Source organism: Mustela nivalis (assembly GCF_964662115.1).
Source record: "Mustela nivalis genome assembly, chromosome: 15".
Classification (NCBI taxonomy): domain Eukaryota; kingdom Metazoa; phylum Chordata; class Mammalia; order Carnivora; family Mustelidae; genus Mustela; species Mustela nivalis.
The window spans coordinates 15,062,961-15,078,392 of NC_139034.1; the positions used below are offsets into that span (position 1 = coordinate 15,062,961).

Below are 15,432 nucleotides of genomic sequence, written 5' to 3' on the forward strand. Positions count from 1 at the left end.
TCCTCAAGAGCAAGACAAAGCCTGTGGTAATGCTGCTATGATGTGTCCTCTTTATCCTTGGACATTCTGTGCTGAGGACTGTTTGATTCCAAGCTACCATGCCAAATGCTAAGCCACTCCCATCTTTAAAATCATGAATAGAAGGTGAAAACATAAATTTAATCTGTCTGCTATACTGCATGAATTCTGGAATAAAGGAACAAGAGTATTTTCTAGTTTAGATTTTGAAGGTCAATAAGGAAAGATTAGTAGTTACCAAAGTAGTATGCTAAATGCTTAGAATGAAAATATAAATTGTAATAATTAAATTTCAGTGTCCCTGTTTACCTTGCTTCTTGTCTGGCAGGCATGTAGAGGGAGCAGAAACCCTAAATTCTTAAAAATATGACTTAAGCCATTTTGGGCTTGTTCTTACATTTTAGTCACTGCTTTAGTCCCTTACCCACCTTGGGGGTAGAGATATAGGGCTATGATGAAAAGGCTAGTTGCAGTGATGGGAACGAGAGAACAGAGTCAAGAGAGTCACAAGAAGGGGCCATAAACAAAACAGTTCAAATGTATTAGGATAAGATTTCTAGAGGTTTTTAATTTTTTAAATATCAATCTGTGGTACAACTCTAAAAGCGGAAAGTAATCAGAGAAAAAAATAATCTCTAGTCAACAGAAGATCAATTTTGTTAAATTCACAAGTACATGTGGCCAATCCCTACTCCAGTCCAGAAATGGGTCAAGGTTTTGAGAGAAGGGAAAGCAGGAGCCTGGTAAATGGCAACCAGACATAAAGAACTGCTTTCTCTGTAAGCCAAGAATTCCAAATTAAATTTGATTCAGAGAAGTTTTTAAACACTTGCTTTTATTCAGTTTAAAGTTACACAAAAAATAACTTCTAATTTGAGCTGTTTATAAACATTTATATTTAGCTCTCCATTAACCCTTAACTGCATCAAAGAGTGAAAAAAGGAAGTTAAGCAGAAAAAGTGAAGAATTAAGAATACAGCCATACTTTACCTCTAGTTCACATACATTCACAAGCTTTTTAATTCATGATTAAGAAGTCTAATTTTAGACTGACCAAAAGTAAAAAAGATACTATCATGCTCATCCTCCACTCAGGAAGAGAAAGTTAATAGTATCTGGAAAGCCTTCAAACCACAGGAATTCAGGGACACTTAACATCAATTATTTAAATAAATACTAATCTATTAGAGAGCAAAGGAAAAAGAGAACAAACTATTTAGGTCACTTGACCAGAGGTAAAAATACTATTTATTTTCTTCCTTTTCCTCTCAATAAAAAAGACAGACAGCAACCTAATGATTTCCCAAACTAAAGCCAATCAATCATCAGAAAGAAATTTCTCTGTTCCAGAACTATTTCTAAATCTTGTGGCAATTACTTTAGCCTTTCAAAGAGCTTGTTATTAAAAAAAAAAAAAAAAAAAATCCTACTTTACAAAATACGTATATCACAAATTTGTATGTGCTTGACATTACTGGCTAATGTATATATTCTGACAGTACAGTCAAAATACTTTTTTTTTATTTCTTTCTGATGTACAAGAGAAAAACTGAGAACTCTAAGAATATCGTCTAAAGTGGGATTTAAAAAGAACTTTCCTATGGATTTTCTATTTCTCAATGTTCATAAGACAAAAACCACTTTAATGCTAAATACGTTTTTGCAATGTTAATTTTTCAGCATTTTCAGGTAAAAGGTAGCATAAAAACTTACCTTTATATCGATAATATTTAGTAATAGTAATATTAGTAATTTAGTAATTACTGCTAATTCTAAACCTGTGATGAGTATTGTGGTAGTTTCTAAAGAGTCATTATCCTATATCATATTATCCTCATATCATATATGATATAATATCACACATAATTTTGGTATTTGTTTCAAAATAATCCAGGAGGAGCAACTAGAGTAGGTTTACAGATGATACATTATTGACCATTAGCTGCTAATTGTTGAAGTTGGGACATGGATACAGGTGGTTTCATCATACTATTCTCTCCATTTCTCAACGTTATAATCTTGAAGAGTTGGGTCAAACTGTACAACTGATCACTTAGCTCTGGGACAGAAAACGTGCAGTCAGTGTAAGATTGAAGAGGAAAGGCCAAACAAGACTAACTATTTTGTTGCAGTATGTATCTATTCCAGAAGTCCTGGAATAAAGAAACATGGTAATAGTTCAAAAGAAACACAGCCACCTGTGAACACAAGTTTCTGCCAAGTCCATAAACTAAGGAGATGGTTTTAATAGGACCAAGTATTTGGAAAAAATTAAGCCACCTATTCATGGAATTAGAAGACCTGATATAATATTACATTTTCTGTAACCCATCCCGGATACCTACTGCTTACTTATAATAATAAATTAAAATACCAGGGTACTGCAAATTAAGTAGATTTCTTTTTTTAGAGCAGTTTTCTAAAGTAAAATGTGCTCTTCATTCCACCAGAACAGACATCAATTTAAGGGGTGGGGGGGAGTTAGGAGAGAAATGTATTAACAATTTAGAGAGAAACAATTTAGAAAGAATCCAATCCCCTCAAAAGGAGCAACATTTATTAAAGGCGAATTAAAAGACCAGAGACTTAAAACAAAACAAAACAAACAAACAAAAAAGGCCAGAGACTTCCATTACAAGGAAGGACAATCATCCCCTTCCCCTACCCCCTTCCCCCCAGATTTTCCTATAGACAACTGCAAGGATGAAATATCAACCACTTTGGAAATATGAAAGATCTGACGAATAAACTTAATAGAATGATTCATGGTGTTTGGATAAGCTTAACAATGTCTCTTAACTTACAGTACTTCAAACACATGGAAGTAGCATCTTTAATAAAGATCCTCGTTTTAGTGTAGGGACTCAGCAACAAAGATGTACCAGAGACCAGCAGCATCTGAAAGGTCCTCAGACTTTTTATAGTAACATAAAATGAATTTTAGGCTACTCCCAGATTCCTTGCAGTCCTGGAGTTTATTGTACAATCATGGTTCCTATATTTGAAGTGGTATTAGACATTTTAAAACATTATATTAAAGGGTTTGTTGTTGTTGTTTTTTCTTGAGTTTTTTCCAAGCTACTTTTGTTCTTCCAACCTAAAAAAATCAACTGTGGACATTGTTCAAATCAACATGTTAGGTTACAACCATGCTAAAAACAGTAAACTGCATGCTAAAGATAATAAAGTCAGCCCTTTAGCTTTGTAAATTTAACTGCATACTACAGATATTAAAGTCAATCCTTTAGCTTTTTTGCTATTATTCGCTGAATCAATGCTGCCATATTGCTCTGTAATATTACCACATGCATACATAAAATGAACTGCTTCATTTCTAATATATGTAGTATTTAATAATATAACACAACTTCCCAGAAACCCAGAGATGTTACATTGTTACATAATAGGCTCTAGATACAGAAGGACTGGGTCTGAATCCTGACTCCTCCAGATACAAGCAAATTACATAATTTCTCCATGTTTCAGTTTCCTTATCTGTAAAATGGGGGTAACAGCAATACCCCACTCATGACACTGTTAGGGAAATGTTATTGAATTAATACATGTGTGATGCACTTAGAATAGTGCCCATCTGGCCACTCAGTATGTGCTTATCTAAACTGTCTTTACATATTGAAAATAACATAAATCAGACAAGAAGGCTTAATGACTTAAGCTCCAAAAGACTGAAATCTGAGCAAAGTTTCAATATATCTGAGGCCTGTGTGCTTTTTAAACCTATTATTTGCAGATGACGTATCTGATTTATTACACTAAATTCATCACAGAGAAAAAGAAAAAACTTTCCTCATGACATAGCAAAGCTGCACACATACCAGGACTGAGTTATGTTTACTATTTACAGTTCTACTATGCCATTTCACAGTAATCACAGTTTTTGGATAACTAATCAAATTGCTTAGAAAGCCATTCTGCAAGTTTATTAGGTAGACCTAACTTTAAAACCTTTCATATAAATATTGTGCTACTTTAAAACCTTTCAAATAAATATTGTGCTACTACTTCTTTGCAGATCTTAAATTTCACCCAGAACTTAAAGGTTCTGTTCTTCCCAAAAGAATGTGCTAACTTCTTTGAATTTTCTACCATCTTTCTTGTTCATTCTTTAATCATTGAATGTATCCTTTATTTGCTGAAAAAAAAAAAAAAATATATATATATATATATATATATATATATATATATATATATTCCACAGATAATAAGGTTTGGTATGCCAATTTTACTTCCTTAATATTTCTCTAGTACAAGGCCAAACAAAAACTTTAACTTTCTTTAAACTTGCTTTTGGTTAATGGTACTGTACTGACATAATAAAGAAATACATAATCTGAATTACCTGATTGTACAAAAATTCCCCAAACAGAATCATTAACAAACATGCTCTTTAGGAATTTAGATGTAACCAAAAGTATTTTATAAGTAGTCACCAGGTGACTGCAACTGGTCTTTTTAAAGCCTTTTGCTAAATTACTTCAGTTAGATGTAGAAATTCCTCACTCAGGACTACTGAGAAACAGTGCTGATGTTACTGATTTTGATCTAACTAACAATACCACCACTGGAATACACTGCCTTGGCTGAATATATCTGGCAAGTAAAGTAGCTCATAACTGGCAGAAACTAAACTCAGTAAGTCATAATCTTTACACAAATGTCATTTCTAAAAAGTAAACACAATGTATAAATTTTGTAAAGCATACATTTAGAATTTGTTTTCACTTTATTTTTGACAATTGGACAGGGGAGTAAATAAACTATAACAAAATTCAAAGTATAGGATTTTTTTTTAAAAATCTTGTGTAGGGGCGCCTGGGTGGCTCAGTGGGTTAATGCCTCTGCCTTCGACTCAGGTCATGATCCTAGGGTCCTGGGATCAAGCCCCACATCGGGCTCTCTGTTCAGCGGGGAGCCTGCTTCCTCCTCTCTCTTTGCCTGCCTTTCTGCCCACCTGTGATCTCTGTCTGTCAAATAAATAAATAAAATCTTTATTTTTTAAAAAGATTTTATTTATTTATTTGACAGAGAGAGAGAGATCACAAATAGGCAGAGAGACAGACAGAGAGAGAGATGAGGAGAAGCAGGCTCCCTGCTGAGCAGAGAGCCCAATGCGGGACTCGATCCCAGGCCCCTGGGATCATGACCTGAGAGGAAGGCAGAGGCTTAACCCACTGAGCCACCCAGGCGCCCCTAAATAAATAAAATCTTAAAAAAAAAAATCTTGTGTACTATAAAGACATATATATATAGATCTTATCATATACCATATATGTATTTCCAAACTAGAAATAGGACAAAGCAAAGTACTAACTGGAGGGGGTTTAAAAAAAGAAAGAAAGAAAGAAAAAAAAGTTGAGTCCTTTGGTGAGATCAGAAAGCCATTAAATAAGCATTTCTGCAAATCTCAACTATAAATAAACTCGAACTCCTCCTCCTTTTGATTCTACTAAAGTACTCTGGTTTAGGTGAAGTTTTGCTTTGATATGATGTTACAGAAATTACTGAATTAAAATTAGCAAAATGTTTTCAGATACTTTCATATTAGACTCTACAGAATGCCCACAAAGACTGCATCTTAAAAGAAAGTAATGGTATACATATGATGTGTTAAAAAGAAACTTACTTTATTCTTTGTACAAACTCATAGACTTACAGGTTTTTTAATGAGTCAATATAAACTGCCTACACATAGTTAAATTTGATCTTTAAGACCTCTCCAAATCAGAACACTCTAAAATGAATCATCAACTGCATACACACACATACCACATGCAAAAAAGCTAGAGGGTAGAAAGCAAAAACATTAAGCATCCGTACTAAGTAATGGTTTATAAATGGCATTATTTTCTTTAAAATGTTTTCTTTTTTACAAGTTTTACAATAATTCTCCTGCTTTCTAATTAGGTATAAAATTAGAATAAGACAATAATAAAACAATGAAATTCAGATTCGTAAATAAAAACACACTAAATAAACAGATTATGGCCAAAAAATGGCAAAATAAGACAAACCAGATAAATACTTCTCTTTAGAAAATACTGGTCAGGTAAATGAAGAGATCACAGAAAGGGGGTGCCTGGGTGGCTCAGTCAGTTAAGTGTCAGACTCTTGATTTCCGCTCAGATCAGGATCTCAAGGTCCTGGGATAGAGCTTGGCATTGGGCTCTGTGTTGTGCTCAGTGCCCTCAGCAGGGAGTCTGCTTGGGATTCTCTCTCCCCGCTACCTCCACTCTTCCCCTATGCGCGCATGCATGCACTTTCTCTCTCTAAAATAATTAAATATATCTTATTAAAAAAGAGATCACAGAAAGGATAAATACCATTTCATTTTACTATGTAAGATATTATATTCATTTACTACTGAGTGACAAGCTCATTAACCTACTCGATAATGCATAATTATGATTACCTTTCCTTCTAAATAGTTTATTTTAAAAAAGAGATGCTACAAAACAAGGACGGTCAAATTAGGAAAGTTATTCTTTAGCTAAAATTAATATACTGTGCTGTTTTCAAATAAAATGGAAGTGGCGGACACTATTCTTCTTGCCACTTTACTATCTGATGTACCCATTCTCAGATATCTCTTTTGCACTTGTGACTATATCTGGTGCATTTCCCAGGTAACTGTAACTTACATAAGTTAGTCAAGTCACCTGGGAAACAAGAAAGCAGTTTTACAATTTCAGGGCAGACTCTCCCCTGCGTCCAACAGGAATGGCTACTTGAGCTATTCTAGAAGACTTCAGCTGTATAGGTAGTAGTTCTAATTGAGTAACAAAGACTTCAAAAATGACTCATGTCTTGGCCTAACTTGAAAATAAAAACACAATACGCTTACATCTGCACTATACACAACCTAAGAGTGACTTCGTCTTTACTTTAGAATAAAGATATGTAGGAAAAATATTTTCCTCATTTTTTCCCCTTGGTTGCCTGTCCTAAGTCTCAAAGGAGTAACGCAGACAACACTTCGGGAAATGAAAAAGCCATTTGCTTGCTTCCTATGCCAGCTGGAATGTGAAAGCACCCCTAAGAGGCAAGATGCCCCAATTTTTAGCAAAACGGTCTTTCTCTGGGTATGGAAAATTAACAACAACAACAAAAAAAAACCACTAACCACTATCTCTTAGTAAACCCTGCATCAAAGCATGAACTGAATGATCACTACTGAAACAACAGCCCTACTATGAGGTAATGGAGAAATTCACCTGTACAGGATTAAAAAGAATCAATTTTAGAGCAAAAAGTACTATTAATGCCTATCCAGATTCTACACTAGCAAAGCAAAACATTTTGACAGAAAAGGTTGAGAAAAGGTAGCTGTGGGACACAGAAACTAAAAAATAATACTGACTTCAAAAAGAGTGACCATAATGAATCCTTCTAAGCCTAGCACTTCAATATGGAAGAATTACAAGGAAAACACTATTTTAACCACAGTAAAATACTTGACAATGAGTTAAGATCCATTTAGCCTTCACCACATTACCCCAAATGGACTTCAATTAGTCCTTATTCTTCACCTCCTTGCAATATCTGCTGTAGCCCACCACTATTCCTCTTCGAGTTTTTCCTTGCATGGCTTTCATAATAATGAAACTTAGAAAAAAATTTTTCCCTTAACTCTATTCCTGTTCTCATTTTTAAATTCTCCTATCTCTAAATGGAGGCATTGTACTTTTGGGCTGTCCCACCTCCCCCTTGATGAATTCATGTAATGTCATATTGATAGGATTTTTTTCTTCAGTTGAATGTGCACACTAATGTATATTTTCAGCCCTTTCTTCTTTCCTTAGGGCTAATTTCACATTCTTACTAGGGTTAAAGAGAGGTCAAAGACAACTCCTAGGTTCCTACACTATTTGCTCTTTTTAAAGAGAATGCTATAAGCTTGATTACATGTCTTTCTATGCCACTTAGACTAACATCCAAAAAGCTAAAAGAGAGGCTGATGACAGTATACATAATGAGAACAGCAAAAAATTAATGCTGACACCAAGAGAACAGAAAAATCACACACACAAAATAAAACCAAACGCTCAGTAATTTGGGACCATTTGGAAGATAAGCCAAAAACCCAGTGATCTTTTTAACCCACTGAGAGAATTAATTATGTAAACCATATATAACTGCACTGTCCAATGCAGTACCCATTAGCCACACATAGCTATTTACATTTAAGTTAATTAAAATGAAATTTAAAAATTTAGTTCCTGAGTCACACCAGCCACTTTGCAAGTGCTTAAAAGCCACATGGAGCCAGTAGCAACCTTACTGGACAGCATAAATATTTTGATCAATGCAGAAAGTTCTACTGGACAAAGCTGCAGTGCTAATTCAACATTCACTGAGTATTCTCTATATAACAGGCACTGTGCTAGGTACAGGGAGAGATGAGTAAGATAAGGCTCCTCTCGGCCCTCAAAAAGCAGATCACCCATCTAGCTGAAGAAGCAGCTAAAAATATTTATAAGTACTAGCGTAGAGGTAATAAGATTAATTCCAGCCCAATTAACTAGGATTCCAATGCTTTCACCTAGCACTTCTGTAGACTGGGCCTTGTCTGTCTGCTGGTATGATGGTTCTCCAAGAAATGCTAAGACTCATCAGTACCTAGAAATTTCTGGGCTCAGAACCAGAGATGCTAAGCCCTAACCAGGATGTAAGCTCCATCTCTCTGGACTTGGTGCTTTACACTGCCGCCAACACTTGATGGAAAAAAATCCGTCCTGCTACTCTAATTCCCCGGTCCCTCCTAGAAGGCAGCTTTGCCTCAACTGTCACTTGGTTTGGAGCCTCCAGCATGTGCTATACTTAGGGTGACTGAGTGGCTGACAAAGTTTTAAGATATTACCAAAGAATTAGCCCTGCAATTGAGAACAAGTCTCAGGTACAAATGGTGCAAAAAGGAGGGGCAGTGCATTTGGTAAAGAAAGAGAAGTCTATGCAAGTTTCAGAGAGAAGCATAAAAGTTAACAGAAAGATTTGTGTCAAGCAGGGGGTTCATCACAACACAAAGGGGTAAAAGCAAGAGATGAGGATGGATGGAAGGCAACTGCTAAGAGCCTTAATGCTACCACCTAAGGAGTCTGGCCAGGATTGGCCTGTAAGTGACAGCCAGCCATTAGTAAGAGGAATAGTCCAAGGATGAGATCTGTATTTTCAAAAGACAAACCTGAGTGAAAGGTGGATAGCAGTGGATAAAGGGGACCAATGTCTGAATGAAGACTTGGTTGAAGGTGGTGGGAGATAATTTAGAGGAAATGGACTTGGAATACACTAAATAAAATTGATCAGCTCTAACTACTGACAGAATCTATCTGGCACAAAGGACTCCAATAAATGTTTGTTGCAAGAAAAAAGTTGTGAGGAAGGTAATAATCACTTAGCTCACACAGAAGGAAAATAAACAAAAACCACTTTTTGTTTTGTAAGAAACACAAAAATTTAAGGTAAGGACTGGCAGAAGAAACAGTGAGACAATCAAATAACAAAGAAATCATGAGGCAGTATTCCCACAGCCTGGAATATGACTTCTTAAGATATCTGAATGGCTTGTTCCCCATCTCCTTCAGATCCATATAAAAATGTCATTATCCTAGTGAGCTCTTCCCTGAACACAATATTTAAAACTGGCCAAGACAGGCATACTCTCCTAGCATTCTCTAACCCCCTATCCTGCTTTATTTTTCTCTGTAGTACTTAACAACACCTACTATACTCTACTTTTTACTTGCTTGTTTAATGTCATCTCCCTACTACTTAAATGTAAGCTCCATTAGGAGAGGAACTTTGTTTCATTCACCACTGTACACCAAAGCCTAAAACAGTGCCTGGCATATAGCATTTGCTCAACAAATACTTGCTGATTGAGTGAATAATGCAAATACATAAAAAGGGCAGGATTATTATATCAGACTAATAAATATAGATATAAAATGATACCTATCACAGAAATTTTAATATTTTGAGCATTTAAAATAATCCGTATAACTGAATAGTTCTTTAAGTAAAAAAGACAAAATGTTTTCTTTAAATACGTGCTTAATATATATAATATATTTAAATATATGTAATTGATTGTAACAGTCTATTTACAGTCATAAAATAAGAGATTTTATAGCTTGAAAAATCATTCACCATACTTGATAGCCGCAAAAATCCTCCGTTAAGTAAAGGCAAGAAGCTGAAGTTAAAATACCAGAATATTTGTATAATCACAGAAATTAGCATTAAGACATAGTAAAGAGGATATGCTATAAGTAAGGTAATAAAGGTCCAAAAGTTAGAGAAGTAAAAAACAATCCAAGAACACAAAAAGCCCACCTAGCTGGTAGCTTCAGGAAAATTAGCAAAATCTTAAATCCCACTTTCCTTATGAATAAATTAACACTAACACTAGAACCTACCTACCTAATGGGCTTGTTCTGAGAATTTTCTTAGAGGATTAAACCTCTCGAGTAATAAGCTTTGTACAGTGCCTATAAGAGTCATGTATTCCTTTAATACACAACTATTCACAAAGAACTTACTATACAAAAGGAACCATACTAGATAATAGCTACAGTGACAAACGAAAGATAACGTATTTACTCTCACAGACTCTATCTATGGTCTACTGGGAAAGACAAATAAATACAAAGTGTGACAAGTTCTATGGAGGACACTAATGAGTCCAGAGGCATAAACTCAGAGAGCAAGGGACTTCAGCTTTAGATACGGTCAGGAAGTATCTCTGTGGAGAGAAAAAATAAGAAGGCATTAGCCATATAGAGAGGGCACAGAAGTATACTAATAAGTGTTGCAAGCACAGGGATTAAAATATACAAAGACTCAGCCTAGCTGTGGAAAAGAGCCTGGAGCTTATTTGAGGAACTGAGAGGAACTCAGTATTACTGAAGCCTCATAAGTCAAATGAGAGAAGATCTCAGGGACAAGAAAGAGCCAGATGATGACTCTGAAGGACCATGGTAAGGTTTTGTGACTTTACTCTATGGGAATTTATTCTTCAATAGAAAGCTGCTGAAGTTTTCTGTTTTTCGGAGAGGAAAGATAATGCAATTTATGTCTTATAAACATCACTCAAGCTATTTTTGGAAATGTATTTGGGGAATGTGAATAGAAATGGAAGAATGAGTTCTAAGACTAATGCTGTAGTCCAGGAGAAAGAGATGACGCTTGCACCAGAGTAGTGGTATGGAGACAAAGAGCATTGATGGATTCCAGATATATTTTGTAATGGACTAGATCTAAGGATAAGGGAAAGGGAGGATTCAAAGATGATTCTTAGATGTCTAACTTAAAGCAACTGCTTGACTAATGGTGGCATAGTAAGTAACATACATTACGTATTTAATTAATTGTAGCTATTCTTTGCCACTTTTATTCTAAATAAAAGAGAGATCTAGCTGGTGAGTGTATAGCCAAAATTTCCCCCAAGAAAGAAAAAAAAGCAACTAGTCAAGCTATGAGGGAACAGCAGTATCAATCATATTGCCCACTGAAAACTATAAAAAAACAGTAAAATACTAAACAAGCAAACCCAGCTATTTGAAGACATAGAAAGACAATCAAGAGAACCAGGACATTAGGAGCCAAGAGCCCAGAGAGAAGGAAAACACGCTGAGATCTCTACTTTTTCCCCTTGGGTTATTTGCCAACTATCAGTACAGGGCATAAAGGCCAAGCAGAAAGCAACATCCTGGAGTTTGCATCAGTTTCAGTGGACTAGAAAGACAGAAACTGGAATTCTGTACTTCCAAGGTAGCCAGGAATTGAGAATCTCAGATAAAACAGAATTTCAAAGAACAAGCCCAACATTCTGCTCAGTTTTTGCCTCCCAGAAATGTGCTGAATCATAAACAGCATGGACTAAAATACAGGAAAACCCAGCAAAAAGACTAAAAGAGACTAAAAACTTAAGCAGGCCTTTCATCAGCCTCGCAATACAGTGACCCTTGAACAACATGGGGGTTGGGTGCTGATCTCTGAGCAGTCAAAAATCTATATATAACTTCTGACTTCCCAAAAACTTTACTAATAGCCTACTGTTGACTAGAAGCTTTACCAATAATTTTTAAGTTAACAGTATTATGTACGGATTCAAACAAATAAAGTAAGCCAGAGAAAAGAAAATGTTATTAAGAAAATCACAGGAAGAAAAAATACATATGTGTAAATGGAACTGTGCAGCTCAAACCTGTGTTGTTCCAGGGTGCACTGTACCTAAAATTGCCAAGGCTAATCAAAAAAGAAGCATCTTGGTAATTACTCCAAACTTTTAAGTGAGACCATAGAAGGGCTATGTACTTCAAGACTATTTGAATTTCCTGATGGCCTGGAATTCGGCCTCATGTCATATCAAACCCTGATGAATCAAAGTGACCTATGTTTTTCTAACTGCATGCCAGAGAATATTAAAGCCTACCTGGAGAAAGATAACATCATTCAGATCCTCTATAACTTTTCATCACAATGTTAATAAAACATTACCAGGTGTCCTACAAAAAAGAATCAAATGATCAAAAACCAGGCAAGAGAAATAGGCTCATAGGTAATCTAGGTATCAGAGTCATCAAACAGAAACATTACAATGATTAATACACTCAAGAAAACTGATGAAAATGTTGTGAGAACTTAAGCCTTTGTCAATTTGGGGCCTGAAATACAAAATACAAATCTGAAATCAAGAACTCAATAATTGGGTATAACTGGACATTAGACAGAGAAGATATGCTAAGTTGAAATAAGTAAAAAATATCCAAACTAACACAGAGTAGGGGTGGGAGTAGAAACTATGAAATGACCTAACATACATATAACTATAGTCTCAGAAGGAAAGGAGAGAACTGGATAGAAACAATATTTAAAGAATACCAGCTAAGAAAACGCCCAAAGAAACAAAAGATAACAAGCCATAGACTCAACATGCTCTACAAACTCTACAAATAATTACAATAAGTCATACATAAGCATACAATAGTAAAATTGCTGAAAACCAAAGACAAAGATAAAATCTAAAACACAGCTAAAGGAAAACATGTTAACCTCAAAGAAGCAATAGTAAAACCAAAAGCTGACTTAACAGAAACAGTGGGAGCCAGAAGTCATAATATAACTTGAAGGTGCAGAAAGAAGAGACCCCTAAAAATGAAGGTAAAATAAATACATTTTTAAAGCATATGAAGACAGACAGTTTATCACCAGAAGACCTGCACTCAAAGTAATACTAAAGTTCCTCATATTAAAGGAAAATGACCCAGAAGTAAATACAGTAAAACAGGAAGAAATGGGGGCACCTGGCTGGCTCAGTGGGTTAGGCCTCTGCCTTCAGCTGGGGTCATGATCTCAGGGTTTGGGGACTGAGCCCCGTGTGGGGCTCTCTGCTCAGCGGGGAGCCTGCTTCGCCCTCCCCCTCTGTCTACCTCTCTGCCTACTTGTGACTTCTCTCTCTGTCAAATAAATAAATACATAAATAAAATATTAAAAACAAAACAAAACAAAACCAAACAAGAAGAAATGAAGGCTTCCAAAACGGTAAATGTAAGGATAAAGTGAAATGAGTAATGGCTATTTTAATAACAACATTGTTATTACTACTACTACTACTACTACTAGTGTTACTATTATCTCAACAGCAACCATAATGACGTCTTTGGAGGTTTAAACTAAAACCAAGCATGGAAGAGAGAAATGGGATTCAAGTATTTAAGGCCTTTGCATTTTCCTGGAAAAGGTAAAGGAAGTAACTGATGGCAGATTCAAGCTAAAGATGTAAATTGCAAACTTAAGGTTACCCATAAGGAAATAATAAAAGAATTTATAACAACAAGCTAAGAGCCAGGATATGAGGGGGGAAAAAGTTTGATTAATCCAAAAGAAAGCAAGAAATGAGGGAGGATGTTAAAACAAATGACAGTACAAGTAGAAAACAAATTGTAAATTAAGCCCCCAAAATGTATTAAGGCAATTAAATGTTTAATAAAAAACAAAACCCAACTATATGATACTTGAAGAGATTCATCTTCATCTCTAAGGACAAAGAAAGATTTTAAGTAAAAAGATGGGAAAAAGCCAAAAGAAAAGCACACTACATCCAAAAAAATAAGTTTTAAGACAAAGATTATTACTAGAGAATGACAGTAACAGGAAGATATAATTGTGTATTTATTTGCAGTCAGTAATTTAGTCTCAAAATATATGAGGCAAAATTTCAGAGAACAAAGAGGACACAGTTGGAGATTTTAATGCACTTCTCTCAATTGAGTGAAAAAAGAAAAAAGTAGCAATACAGTGGATTTAAACATGATTAATATAATTGACTTAAGTGACACTGAGCACAGCACACTCAAATATTCTAAAACTTGGCCATAAACCAAGTGTCAATTAATTGCACACAAGTAAAATCACAGAATAATCCTAGACCACAGTTGTATTAAACTGGTTATCAACAACAAAAAATATAGCTAGAAAAAAATCCCCAAATGTTTAGATATTATATAATAGATTACTGGATAACCCATGGATCAAAGAAGAAACCACAAAGGTAATTCTAGAATATTCTGAGTTGAGTGATAAATAAAAATACGATGTATCAAACTTGTGAGATCCAGTTAAAGTTGTTGGAAAAGTTGCTTAGAGGGAAATTTCATAGACTTAAATACATACATTTAAAAAAGAAGATAGTTAATGATTTGAGTATCCATCTCAAGAAACTTGAAAAAGAACAGCAAATTCAAAAAAAAAATAGAAAAATGAACTAGAAGAAAGCAAGCTAAAAGCAGAACCAATTAGAAAATAAAGAACATTTTAAATTTGAAAATTAAATTGGCTCTCTGAAAACTGAGCAAGATAAAGAGGAAGCACAAATTATCAATAAGCAGATTTAAAAAGCAGGTATCACTACTATGAACATCAAGATAAATAAATCCAAAGCATGTAAAATCATAAACCATGTTGGAAAATTTAGATAAAATAGACAAATCTCCTGAAAAGTAAAACTTGTCAAAACCGACACAAAAGTAATAGAAACTGTGAATAGTCATATATATATGAAATAGATTCAACAATCCCCACAAGTAAAATCCAGAGAGCTTCACCAGTGAATTCTTTCAAACATTTATGAATGAAATAAAATTAATCTTCACAGTCTTTATTACAAAGAACAAAAAACAATTCCCAGCCTATTTTATGAAGACATCATAAGTTTGATAACTAAATCTTTACTAGTCAATCTTTTTGATGAACAAAAATGCACACATTGTAAATGAAATGTAATAAAACGTATTAATAGGATAATGCATAAAAAACAATTTAAGGTTATCCAGAAATTCAAGGATGTTTTAAACTTAATTAATATGTAACTCTCCTCTTCCCCAAATTTTAACACAT

General features: G+C 34.7%; 1 protein-coding gene across 1 annotated transcript in view; it reads right to left on the minus strand.

Annotated features, from left to right (window-relative positions):
- UBL3 (ubiquitin like 3) overlaps positions 1-15,432 on the minus strand; it is a 66,143-nt gene that overhangs the window by 40,912 nt on the left and 9,799 nt on the right. The gene's annotated exons all lie outside the window — the stretch shown is intronic.